Here is a 13,422-nt window from a genome sequence, read left to right on the forward strand (position 1 = left end):
TACATTTCAGCACCGTTATGTTTATGGCGTGCAGTCCGCAGAGGAACCCCGACGTCATGCCTGGTTGCGCACTCAAGATGTGTAGCGCGCCGACCGTTGACGTTTCAATCTTCGTCGGTGCCAGGCAGAATAGAAGCCAGCTGACCGAGTCTGAGTTTGGACATCCATTTGTCCCGATGGACTCAGTGAGAACGTTTTCGCTGGTGCTGCGGGCCGTAGATGATTCGCCTGCTATGTTAGCGGAACTCTGAAGTTGTTCTTGATGGAGTGACAAAATCCGAGCGACGCCGAACCCGAGGAGAAGTAGTGCATGTCGCGGGTCGAACCAATTTTATGAGCGCTAATATAACCATGTGTTCGTGCTCGTGAACTTTATTTCAAGGCGTCAGCTTTACATGTTCCATTGATTCAAAGCTGCTAGTTGTCGGCGTCGGAGCACAAGTGATCGGAGTGGCCAAGAATTAAGAGGGTCTGCAATCTTCGGAGCAGGGTGGCTTGTGCTCTTTCGATGTCAGGTTGGAGGGGCGGGAAAGGGTGCCACGTCTTTTTATGAACATTAGTGATGTCTACACAAGTCTAGAGGTCAGCGAGGGCTGCAGTATTTATGCCGCGGCCGCCGGGATTGTTAATCCTCGTGCAAGTCGGCCGGCCCCTTCCTTACCAGCCTGTTAGGCGTCAGTGTTGTAGGCAGGGGCTTATTATTTTTCAATCTTTTTATGTTGCCCCAACCTGATATATGTCCCTTCGGTACCACAGGTGCCCTCATGGGCGGGTACACAGACTAGGTTAATTTTGCGATCGGTAGTGCAGCCGGGCAGGATGCGTGCGGTGGCAATGAAGATGCAGCCTGCCGAGTAGTTTAGGATTGCTCGTTTTGTGTCACCGAGGACTGTGCGCGTACGGCGGTCTGCGAGAGCCAGCGCTATCGCTGTCTCTTCAGCTGCGGCGGGGAAGGGGTCGCACACCGCGGCGGTTTAGATAAGCGTAGATCGCGGCGTGGTTGCACGGACCACGTAGGTTGCACCTTGCCTTGCCGCGTGCATGTGTGTGGTGTGTTCGTCGGCACGTTAGAAATCATCCAGTTCTCGGGCTTTGTGCTAAAGGCGCGCGTCGTGTCGGCGAGGCAGCTGCTTCTTCGGTAGCGGTTTGACAAAAAGGCGGGTATGTAGTACACCTGGCAAGAAGTGGAGAGGGAAGCGACTGGAACAGCTTCGAAGCGAGGACGCATTACCGGAGAGGGCGTCGCAGTCGAAATAGGACTTCAGATGGCGGAAGGCGGTGGAGTGTCGGAGCAACCAACGTCAACGACCTTGAGGAATCCCAGCCAGTACCTTAGAAGTACTCGGCCAAACTCAACAACAACAAAGGCAGCAGTATGCGGTGCCCACCACCGCACATATTCTTTAACAAAGAAGAGGCTATCACATGGAGAACTACAAATGGGGTCATATCCAAACCTAATCACAGCCCACACTTTACGGAAACAACTGTCCGTGGTGCCATAAAAAACCTACACTACATCACATGCTATGGGTATGCCAAAAAGTCGACGTCGTTCCAATTATACTAAACCCAAGTGCGGAGCAATGGGAGGGTATGCTCTCCAGCGACTGCCGCAAGGACCAGATCGGTCTGATAAGGCGAGCTTAGCTGACGGCAGCACACAGCGGAGCCCTCGATTAGGGGCCACCGACCGTTGCGGAGATGGACCAATCTGAACCGCATAGAAGCACTTGCGTTTGAGCTCAATAAAGTTATCCTATTAGCCTTGTGTAGTTTCGGACAGCTGAATCGAATATATGGATGGTTTTGCCAGTAAGAGTGAAGCCTGACTGCCACCGCAAAGAAAGAATCCTTTCTACTGGACACTGCTAGCACAACTTCCGCTTACCTTTGGTGAAATTGTGCTAGCGGGGTCCAAGGACAACGTGCTACAGATTCTTTCTTTGCGTTGGCAGACAGGCAACACCCTCATGGGCAAAGCCAAAAAAAATACCACTCAGCTAGCTGTCAGCAATTATACAAAGCTAAAAAAACGCGCGCCGCGCGCGCACGCACTCGATGGAGACACCTGTCGCGTCCTCCTACCGTAACGGACTGCTTCGACTCCTTGAATGTGCAAATATCCTGCCTCAAAAAAACAAAACAAAACCGTACAATGCGCTGCTGCAAAGCTTCAGCGTGTGAAAACGTTTGAGCCTCCCATTCTAAATAAACAGCTCATTCATTCATTCATTCATTAATTCATTCAGAAGAGGTTGTTGCTTTACGTGAACCGCTCCGGCGTCACCCACCAAAGCCTAGACTCAAGGCTAGTGCTGGCCGGGGTGACTGGAAAAAAATTAAAGAAATGTTTTTGGGGAAATGAAATGACGCACTAACTCCCTCAACTGAGCCGCGCCTTAAGGAAACAGATACAGGAGGGGCTGAGAGGACAGGGACAGAGAAGTGCCGTAGTGGAGGGCTCCAGAAATTTGCACCACCTGGTGATCTTTAATGTGCACTGACATCGCACAGCACAAGGGCGCAGTAGCGTTTCGCCTCAATTTAAATACGGCCGCCGCGGTCGGGTGCGAACCCTGGAACTCCGGATCAGCAGCCGAGCGCCCTCACCACTGAGCTACATCACAAATGAAGCCTGAAAAGCGGCTGCGTTCCTCCGCAACGCAACGAAGAAACGCGCGTTCGAGGACGACACTGGCGGTGAAGGAAAAGAAGGGCGGGCTGAAAGGTTTCTGAACATTCCTATATATCACGTGATGTGGGGCCTCCGTGGGACCAGCATGGGTAAGCGGAAATTGGGCAGGCCTTGTTGATACTACGTGGGTCCCATATCAGCGTTGTTGGGGCTGACGCAGACCACTTTCCTGCATCTATTTCCACACCGGTCCCCTGTAATGCACTCAAGGACAGTTGCAACGTAAACGTAGGCTCTATGTCAAACCCATAGGTGCTGCCCACACACAACCGCTGTAGGTCGCACATGAACTGTGCCGGGGCTGCAAATGGCGCGTTTCCGCGTCCTTACTACAAAGATCTTGTCGACAGCTGATGCAGCATAAATGCGGGCTCTACGCAAGAAAATATGTCGCCGTCTAATCCTTGCTACCCCTGGATTAACCTACTGCACTGCGTTCTCTGTCGTGTTTTGTCAGATTCGCTTGTATAGCAGGAACTGCGACCAAGATGGCGATGAAACATCCTTTTATGCGTTCGTTTTGTTGCGTTGGTGAGAAATCATCTGGCAACAACGGTGACCAAGCGCTTGCGTCATGTCTGCTTAAAAGAAATTTCCAGTTCACCGCGTCTCGGTGGGAGTACTTTGTTCCGCTAGTAATTTTTTCCAATGCAGTCAAATGTTCTAGGAGAGGTCGGTGATAGTGAATAAAATAACGAGAACCCCATCGTCGGAACAAGCACACGCGTTTAATGCACACCACGAGACCACGAAACACAAAAATCTCTCACACACGAGGAATACAAACTCGCGCACTACGAGCATGAGCGAGAGCCGGCAAACGCACCCACGACAAGACTAGTATTTGTGGGTTTGCATTGCCTGAGGCAAATACTTGTACGGTTATCTGTTTGGGTTCACACACAGGCCTCGCTTTCACAGGTAAGGCCATCCAAAAATTACGTTGACTTAGCTGGAGTACCCGGGTTCGACACGGAGCCTTTGCGTTTCGATGATAGCGAAACGCAAATGCGCCCTTGCGCTGTGCGATGCCAGTGCACGTCCACGATCCCCAGGTGGTCAAAATTATCCCGGAGACCTCCAATGCGGCACCTCTTTCTTCCTTTCTTCTCCCAGTCGCTGGTTTATACCTTCCCTTACGGCGCTGTTCAGGTGTCCGCCGAGATGTGAGACATGCTGCGACATTTCCTTTCCTAGAAAGTAAATTTTCAATCAGATGCAATCAATTGCAATCAGATGCCGTTATTTATTGTATGCAAGCCCTGGCATTACAAAATACACAATAGTCAATTCTACGGCCTCTAGATGGAGACCTTTAACCCCTCGTCCTATTGTAATGAACCAGTTCCATTCCTCGAATGTGCAAACAATCTCACTTAGGAGAGAAAAAATTAGGTCGACTCTTCTGCTCCAATGCACCAATGTTTGCAAGCGTCGAATACTTTATATAAAGGCGCTGTTTCTGAGCGCGAACAGCTCGTACTTCTCTGTGTTAGTAGTTAGGAGCTTGAGGGGGCGATGAGCTCGACTTTAGAGGGAAAATGGGGCAGGCGCTCCTACTGAGGCTCATAGAATCATTACAGGACAAGTGTGAAAGGCGTTGAGACAAAATTTGGAGGACATTTGAGATTTGTCTTCAAGAATTACGTGACTTACGTCGCAGATTTGCCGAGGTGTATACGGAACGCCATCGCCCGTTCGGCGCGACGCTTGGCCCGTTGGACAATTTAAGGAAAGGACGCCTGTTTCACATACCTCGGCAGTCACCCGAGCCTGGCTGTAAGGGAAGGAAAATGAAATTTCATTGCTTTGAAGGAAATTAATTGACGCCTGTCTCACATTTCTCTCTGGACATCCGGATTGCGCCGTAAGGGAAGGAAAAATTGATCGATTGATCGATCAAGCGACCGATCAATCAGTTAATCAATCGATAGACCAATAAATCGATCGAACAATCGAAAAATCGATCGATCGATCAACGATCAATCAATTCATAAATGAATCCATCAATCCATCAATCAACCGTTAACACTATCGCGTTAAAATTCCTTCTCTTACGGCGCGGTTCAGGTGTCCACCGTGTTGCGCCATTTTTCGCTCACGGCCAAAGACACCGACGCCCACGACGCAGGTTTTCTGTGACACGAGCTTCTTAACGCTGTCGGGTTAAAAAATTGGGGGTCGCTTAACCTTCAAGAGTGGGACGCGACCGCGTGTTGCAGCGTTGCTAAGGAACGTCATAGCCCGCTCGGTGCGACGCCTTGCCCGTTGGACAATTTAAGGAAAGGAAATGACACCACTCTCACATATCTCGGTGGACACACGGACCGCGCCACACGTAGGGGAAGAAAAGTGAAATTAAAATTCGTTTTAGGGTAAGGAAATATCTCATATTTTTGCCAGCGGGCACCCGAACCGCGCTGTAAGAAAATAATAATCGTAATTGGTCTTTGGGGAAAGGAAATGGCGCAGTATCTGTCTCACATATCGTTGGACACCTGAACCGCGCCGTAAGGGAGGGGATAAAGGAGGGAGTGAAAGAAGAAAGGAAGAAAGAGGTGCCGTAGTGGAGGGCTCCGGAATAATTTCGGCCACCTGGATAACTTTACGTGCACCAACATCGCACAGAACACAGGCGCCTTACCCTATTGCTTTCATAACAACGCAGCCACCGCGGTCGGGTTCGAGCCCGGGAACTCCGGATCAGTAGCCGAGCGCGCTAACCACTGAGCCAAAGCGGCGGGTTGCGCCGTAAGGGAAGGAAAATTAAATCGAAATTGGTCTTAGGGAAAGGAAATAACGCTGTCTCACACACGCGGTGGCTCATTGGCTAGAGGCGCTCGGCTATTGATTCGTAGTTCCTGGGTTTGTACCCGACCGCGGTGGCTGCGTTTTTATGGAGGCGAAACGCTAAGGTGGCCATGTGCTGTGCGATATCAGTGCACGTTAAAGATCTTCAGGTGGTCGACATTAATCCGGAGCCCTCCACAACGGCACCTCTTTATTCCTGTCTTCTTTCACTCCCTCCTTTATCTCTTCCCTTACGGCGCGGTTCAGATGTCCGCCGATATATAAGACACATACTGCGCCATTTTTTCCACCAAAAACCATTTATTTATTCTTTACTTCCAACCCGCGGTGCCGACTACTACTACTACAACGCCGATGGCTTGTCGACCGAACGAGGTGCATATGCTGTCGCGTAAAAATTCAGGGTGGGGGGGGCAGTTTGTTGACCCATAGTGCGGCGAGGCCAAAGCCTTTAGCGCGGTGTTGCTGCTTGTGTCACTGATGTGTGGTTACCAAGTTAAGTACTCAATTGTTACAACATATATGTTCGCAGAAGCAGCCTAGTCGTTAGCACGCTCCGCTGCGGAACTGAAGGATGGTGGCTCGAATTGCGCCGTGCGGTGCGCAAGGATTTTTTTTTTATCGAGTTGACATCCTTTGACAGCTACAGTGTGACACCTTTCGCGAATGGACGGACGAAGATGAAGCCGATGCCGGCGCATTCGCTCATTCGTCTTTTGTCGCTGTGTAGCGGGGGAAGTAGTACGCTTGTGTTTGCCCGCATTCTGAGACACCATTTAGGCGAGCGCTAGGAGGGAGGTTGCGCGGCACCCGACTCGGTCGACAGCTGCGAGGCGTCCGGCGCGGGGTCGGCACGCGCGCCGGTGGCGCCCCTCGCGCATGCGCACTGAACCACCAATGGCGTAGAAACGTAGCGGACGGACGGACAGGGTCGTTGACGGAAGAATGAGGCATTAAAGGCTTTCGCCTTAAAATTTGGAGAGGACACAACTACCCGCCGGAGTGGCTGAGTGGTTAGGGCGCTCGGCCACTGAGCCGGAGGTCCCTAGCTCGAACCCGGCCGCGGCGGCCGCGTTTGGGAATGTCAAGAAAACCCAGACTTGGACAGCAATCCCTCCCGGGTTCGAACCCGACCGCGGCGGCTGCGTTTTTATGGAGGCAAAACGCTAAGGCGCCCGTGTGCTGTGCGATGTCAGTGCACGTTAAAGATCCCCAGGTGGTCGAAATTATTCCGGAGCCCTCCACTACGGCACCTATTCCTTTCTTCTCAGTCCCTCCTTCATCCCTTCCCTTACGGCGCGGTTCAGGTGTCCAACGATATATGAGACAGATACTGCGCCATTTCCTTTCCCCCAAAAAACCAATTATTATTATGACAGCAATCCCGATCCGACTCATGAGCGCTGGGAGGCAACCCTTCATAGCCACAGCCCACTCGACCAGAAATTGCTGGTTGAGAGGAGCCGGATTATGATGACGACCAATGGGTTCTCGTACTGAACCCACCCAGTTTTTGTGCTCTGAATAAATGTTTTTCCTCCTCCTCCTCCTCGATGAAGGCTGACATCAACAGGCTTTCGTGTGGTGTGCGATGCCGGTGCACGTTAACTGTCCCCAGGTGTTCCAAATTATTCCGGAGCCCTCCACTACGGCGCCTCTTCCTTTCTTCTTTCACGGCATCCTTTATCTCCCGGGTTCGAACCCGACCGCGGCGGCTGCGTTTTTATGGAGGAAAAACGCTAAGACGCCCGTGTGCTGTGCGATGTCAATGCACGTTAAAGATCCCCAGGTGGTCGAAATTATTCCGGAGCCCTCCACTACGGACCTATTTGTTCCTTCTTTCACTCCCTCCTTTATTTCTTCCCTTACGGTGACAAAGCGCTTGCGTCATGTCTCCTTAAAACAAATTTCTAGTCCCCCACGTCTCGGCGGGAGTACTTTGTTGCGTTAGTAATAGTGAATAAAATAACGTGGACGCCACCATCGGCACAAGCACACACGTTTAATGCACACCACGAGACCACGAAACACAAAAAGCTCTCACACATGAAGAGTACAAACTCGCGTACTACGAGCATGAGCGAGAGCCGGCAAACGCACCCACGACATTGCTAGTATTTGTGGGTTTGCATTGCCTAAGGCAAATCCTTGTACGGTTGCCTCTTTGGGTTCACACACAGGCCTCGCCTTCACAGGTAAGGCCATCCAAAAATTACGTCGACTGAGCCGGAGTACCCGGGTTCGACACGGAGTCTTTGCGTTTCGATGGAGGCGAAACGCAAATGCGCCCGTGTGCTGTGCGATGCCAGTGCACGTTAAAGACCCCCAGGTGGTCAAAATTATTCCGGAGACCTCCACTTCGGCACCTCTTTCTTCCTTTCTTCTCCCAGTCGCTGCTTTATACCTTCCCTTACGGCGCGGTTCAGGTGTCCGCCGAGATGTGAGACATGCTGCGCCATTTCCTTTCCCACAAAATAAATTTTCAATCACATGCAATCAATTTCAATCAGATGCCGTTATTTATTGTATGCAAGCTCTGGCATTACAAAATACACAATAGTCAATCCTACGGCCTCTAGATGGAGACCTTTAACCCCTCATCCTATTGTAATGAACCAGTTCCATTCCCCGAATGTGCAAGCAATCTCACTTAGGAGAGGAAAAATTAGGTCAACTCTGCTGCTCCAAGGCACCAAAGTTTGCAAGCATCGAATACCTTATCTAAAGGCGCTGTTTTTAACCGCGAACAGCTCGTACTTCTCTGTGTTAGTTGTTAAGAGCTTGAGGGGGAGATGAGCTCGACTTTAGAGGAAAACTGGAACAGGCGCTGTTACTGAGGCTCACAGAATCATTACAGGACAAGTGTGAAAGGCGTTGGGACAAAATTTAGAGGACACTTGAGATTCGTTTTTAAGAGTGACGTAACAGCGCGTCGCAGCGTTGTCGAGGAGTACACGGAACGCCATCGCCCGTTCAGCGCGACGCGTGGCCGGTTGGACAATTTAATTAAAGGACGCCTGTTTCACATACCTCGGCAGTTACCCGAGCCGTGCTGTAAGGGAAGGAAAATTAAATTTCATTGCTTTTAAGGAAAGGAAATTGCGCCTGTCTCACATTTCTCTCTGGACATCCGGATCGCGCGGTAAGGGAAGGAAAAATCGATCGATTGATCGATCAACCTACCGGTCAATCAATTAAACAATCGATAGACCAATAAATCGATCGAACAATTGAAAAATCGATCGATCAATCAACGATCAAGCAATTGATAAATGAATTCATCAATCAACCCTTAACGCTATCGCGTTAAAATTCCTTCTCTTACGGCGCGGTTGACGTGTCCACCGTGATGCGCCATTTTTCGCTCACGGCCAAAGACGCCGACGCCGACGACACAGGTTTTCTGTGACAAGAGCTTCTTAACGCTGTCGGGTTAAAAAATTAGGGGTCGCTTAACCTTCAAGAGTGGGACGCGACCGCGTGTTGCAGCGTTGCGAAGGAACGTCATAGCCCGCTCGGTGCAACGCCTTGCACGCTGGACAATTTAAGGAAAGGAAATCACACCTCTCTCACATATCTGGATAAACACCCAAGCCGCGCCGTACGTAAGGGACGAAAAGTGAAATGAAAATTGGTTGTAGGGTAAGGAAATGTCTCATATGTATGCCAGTGGGCACCCGAACCGCGCCGTAAGGAAATAATAATAGTAATTGGTTTTTGGGGAAAGGAAATGGCGCAGTATCTGTCTCACATATCTTTGGACACCTGAACCGCGTCGTAAGGGAGGGGATAAAGAGGGAGTGAAAGAAGAAAGGAAGAAAGAGGTGCCGTAGTGGAGGGCTCCGGAAAAATTTCGACCGCCTGTGTATCTTTAACGTGCACCGACATCGCACAGCAAACAGGGGCCTTACCGTTTTGCCTCCATAACAATGCAGCCACCGCGGTCGGGTTCGAGCCCGGGAACTCCGGATCACTAGCCGAGCGCCCTAAACACTGGGCCACCGTGGCGGGTTGCGCCGTAAGGGAAGGAAAATTAAATCGAATTTGGTCTTTAGGAAAGGAAATGACGCTGTCTCACACACGCGGTGGCTCATTGGTTAGGGGCGCTCGGCTACTGATTCAGAGTGCCCGGGTTCGTACCCCACCGCGGCGGCTGCGTTTTTATGGAGGCGAAACGCTAAGGTGGCCGTGTGCTGTGCGATGTCAGTGCACGTTAAAGGTCCCCAGGTGGTCGAAATTATTCCGGAGCCCTCCACAACGGCACCTCTTTATTCCTGTCTTCTTTCACTCCCTCGTTTATCTCTTCCCTTACGGCGCGGTTCAGATGTCCGCCGATATATGAGACAGATACTGCGGCATTTTTTCCACCAAAAACCATTTATTTATTCTTTACTTCCAACCCGCGGTGCCGACGACTACTACTACTGCAACGCCGATGGCTTGTCGACCGAACGAGGTGCATACGCTGTCGCGTAAAAATTTAGGGGGGGGGGGCAGTTTGTTGACCTATAGTGCGGCGTGGCGAAAGCCTTTAGCGCGGTGTTGATGCTTGTGTCACTGATGTGTAGTTAAGAAGGAAGTTAAGTACACAATTGTTACTACATATACGTTGGCAGAAGCAGGCTAGTCGTTAGCACGCTCGGCTGCGGAACTGAAGGATGGTGGCTCGAATTGCGATGCGCGCAAGTATTTTTTTCTTATCGAGTTGACGTCCTTTCGTTGACAGCTACAGTGTGACAGTTTTCGCGATTGAACGGACGAAGATGAAGCCGATTCCGGCGCATTCGCTCATTGGTCTATTGTAACTGTGAAGCGGGGGAAGTAGTATGCTTGCGTTTGCCCGCATTCTGAGACTCCATTGAAGCGAGCGCTAATAGGGAGGTTGCGCGGCACCCGACTCGGTCGACAGCTGCGAGGCGTCCGGCGCGGGGTCTGCACGCGCGCCGGTGGCGCCCCCTCGCGCATGCGCACTGAACCACCAATGGTGCAGAAGCGTAACGGATGGACGGACAGGGTCGTTGACGCGAGTATGAGGCATTAAAGGCTTTCGCCTTAAAATTTGGAGAGGACACAACTACCCACCGGAGTGGCTGAGTGGTTAGAGCGCTCGGCCACTGAGCCGGAGTTCTCGGGCTCAAACCCGGCCGCGGTGGCCGCGTTTCGATGAAGGCGGAATGCAACAGGCTCGCGTGTGCTGCGCGATGCCGGTGCACGTTAACGATCCCCAGGTGTTCCAAATTAGTCCGGAGCCCTCCACTACGGCGCCTCTTCCTTTTTTTCACTCCATCCTATATCCCATCCTTTAAAAAAAATCTCTTTGGGGAAATGAAATGTCGCGGTATATCGCACATATCGGCGGACACCTGAACCGTGCCCTAAGGGAAGGGATAAAAAAGGGACTAAAAGAAGAAAGGAAAAAAATGGTGCAAGCGTCTGGAAGGCGCTGAACTAACGAGCGTTAGATGTTTGGTACCGCTATCAATTGTCCATGCGATTACCATGTGATTGAGCTGCCGAGTGCAGACGTCACGGCCGCCATGTTAAGCCTAACCATGACTAAATATTAACCTAAATAGGCAATATTGTTTTTCAGCAGCGCAGTGGACAAAGGACGTGACAAGTGCACAGACACGGCGCTGAACTTACAACTGGTTTATTGAGGTGATTATCACTACTTAAATACAGTGGCAACCAATCTCAAATGAAAAGACAGACACACAAAACAGATTGACGAAAATGATAATTCCTGAGCACAGGTCTACAGTGGCACAAGACCAGCTGCGCACGTTTTTCTATTCTCATCAAGGAAACGATAGTTCTTTTTCAGACAGAGCTATTGAGGCAACGCTTACGCATTCATCTTTGAATTTATGGATTTCATGAGCTTCAATGATTTCACGATTGATTTTTGTTCTATTATCTGACAGCACTCGACACTGAGTGAAACAGGATAACATGGCAGTTCTTTGTTCTTTTTCTTTCCTCTGTGCAGTCTCTGCAATGAATGCCAAGCTGACGGGAAGCGGTGCCGCTCACATTGTTGTGTTCCCGCAACCGGTCGTTGAGACAACGACCAGTTTGCCCCGTGTAGTGCTTGCCACATGTAAGCGGAAACCTGTACACAACATTGCTGCTACACGGTACAAAACATTTTTGGTGTTTCTTATCGCAGCCAACCATCCTTTCATTGCTGCTGTTTACAATATGGCAGAGTTTGGAGAGCTTATCGGGCGCGGAAAAAACAACGCTTACATCGGCACGCGCTCCCACCCTTTTCAGATTATGTGAAATGCGGTGTAGATAAAGAATAACCGCATACTTTCTTTTTTCTTCCTTGGGCCTTTCATTGGAATCTCTGCGGCCTGAATTAATGATTTCTCTTAACAGGCTCTCTGATATTGCAATCAGAAGGTCGGAAGGGTATCCTGGTGCTTGTAAGCGTACCACCTGATTTTGATAGCTGTCTTGCATCGCATGATGGCATGATTTTTCTAGGGCATTTCTTAAACACAACTTTGCGATGCCGCGCTTTACAAGCTTAGAATGTGCAGAAGCGAAAGGCGTGAGGGGCTTCTGGCATCGTGGCTCGTAACGCCAGCACACCTGGCTATTGTTGAGGCACATGGCAAGATCTAAAAAACGTAACATTCCTTCAGAAGGCGTTTCATACGTCAAAACAAGAGGGTTAAGACAGGCGTGAAAAATTGATAATACTTTCGAGACCGAGGCCTCTGCGTCAGTAACTGCACATGTCATAAGAACTAAAAAAATCATCTACAAACCTAAAAACACGAGCCACGCTTTCGTCTGGTTGACTATCAAGGAGCCTATCATGGTACGCGAGATAAATGTCGCTCAGTATCGGAGCTATGCATGAACAAATGCAGACGCCATTGCTCGGGAGGTAAACAGATTCATTCCAGGTGGAAAATGTCGAGTTAAGGTAAAAAGTAAGGAGTTCCAAGAAGTTGCTATTGCTGATGCCTGCAGAATTCTGGAAAGCTACCACACCAAAGGAATCAATGCATTCTTCAACGCTTGCCAGCAGTTTCTTTTGCGGAAGGAAATAATATAAATCTTTTATATCGATAGAGCAGGCCGAAAAGCCTTTCCTTGGGTTTTCTTGCAAGAAAGCGATTACTTGGTTAGAACTCTTCACCTGAAAAGGGTTGTCAATGGTTAAGAGTTTCAGCTTGCCTTGCAAAAATAACGCGACAGACTTTTGCCATGTGCCATCCTCGGTGACTATTGCTCGAAGTGGGCAGTCCAGCTTGTGAGTTTTGGCTGTGAAGAATATCTTTAAGCAGGACCCCTTGCTTTTCTCTATACACTTGGCTAGGATTCCAAATTCATTTGTGCACACATTTTCCGTGCTCGGGCTTTCACTTTACTTAGAGCGACTTCGCTTCTCTGCCGGAAAGTTTAACTGATAGCATTTTCTGCTTCCGATAAGTAGAGCGCTTTTGGCATCACAGCAGAACCTCCCTCTTTATCAGCCTGTAATAGGGTCAGCGAGTTGTTCTTTAAAATCGAAACGGTGAATTTGATTGGAATTCTACACCTGGTAGGTTTACATTTTGTCAAAATGTCCACTCCATCTGAAACACATCGGTCCACTTCAGGAGCCGCTGCTAGGCTGGAAACTTGTCTCACCATCGCAAGAAGTTCCGGTGCTGATCGCCTGGGTTCCACGGAGAACTTTGGTCCTCGTCTAAGGACGTCTTGTACTTGTTCCGGCAAGGACACTTCACCGTAGGTGTGGACCGGACAATCTGTTTTGTGTATCTGTCTTTTCATTTGAGATTGGTTGCCACTGTATTTAAGTAGTGATAATCACCTCAATAAACCAGTTGTAAGTTCTGCGCCGTGTCTATGCAGTTGTCACGTCCTTTGTCCCCTGCGCTGCTGAAAAA

The sequence above is a fragment of the Amblyomma americanum genome, chromosome 2 (genome assembly GCF_052857255.1).
Source record: "Amblyomma americanum isolate KBUSLIRL-KWMA chromosome 2, ASM5285725v1, whole genome shotgun sequence".
Taxonomy (NCBI): Eukaryota; Metazoa; Arthropoda; class Arachnida; order Ixodida; family Ixodidae; genus Amblyomma; species Amblyomma americanum.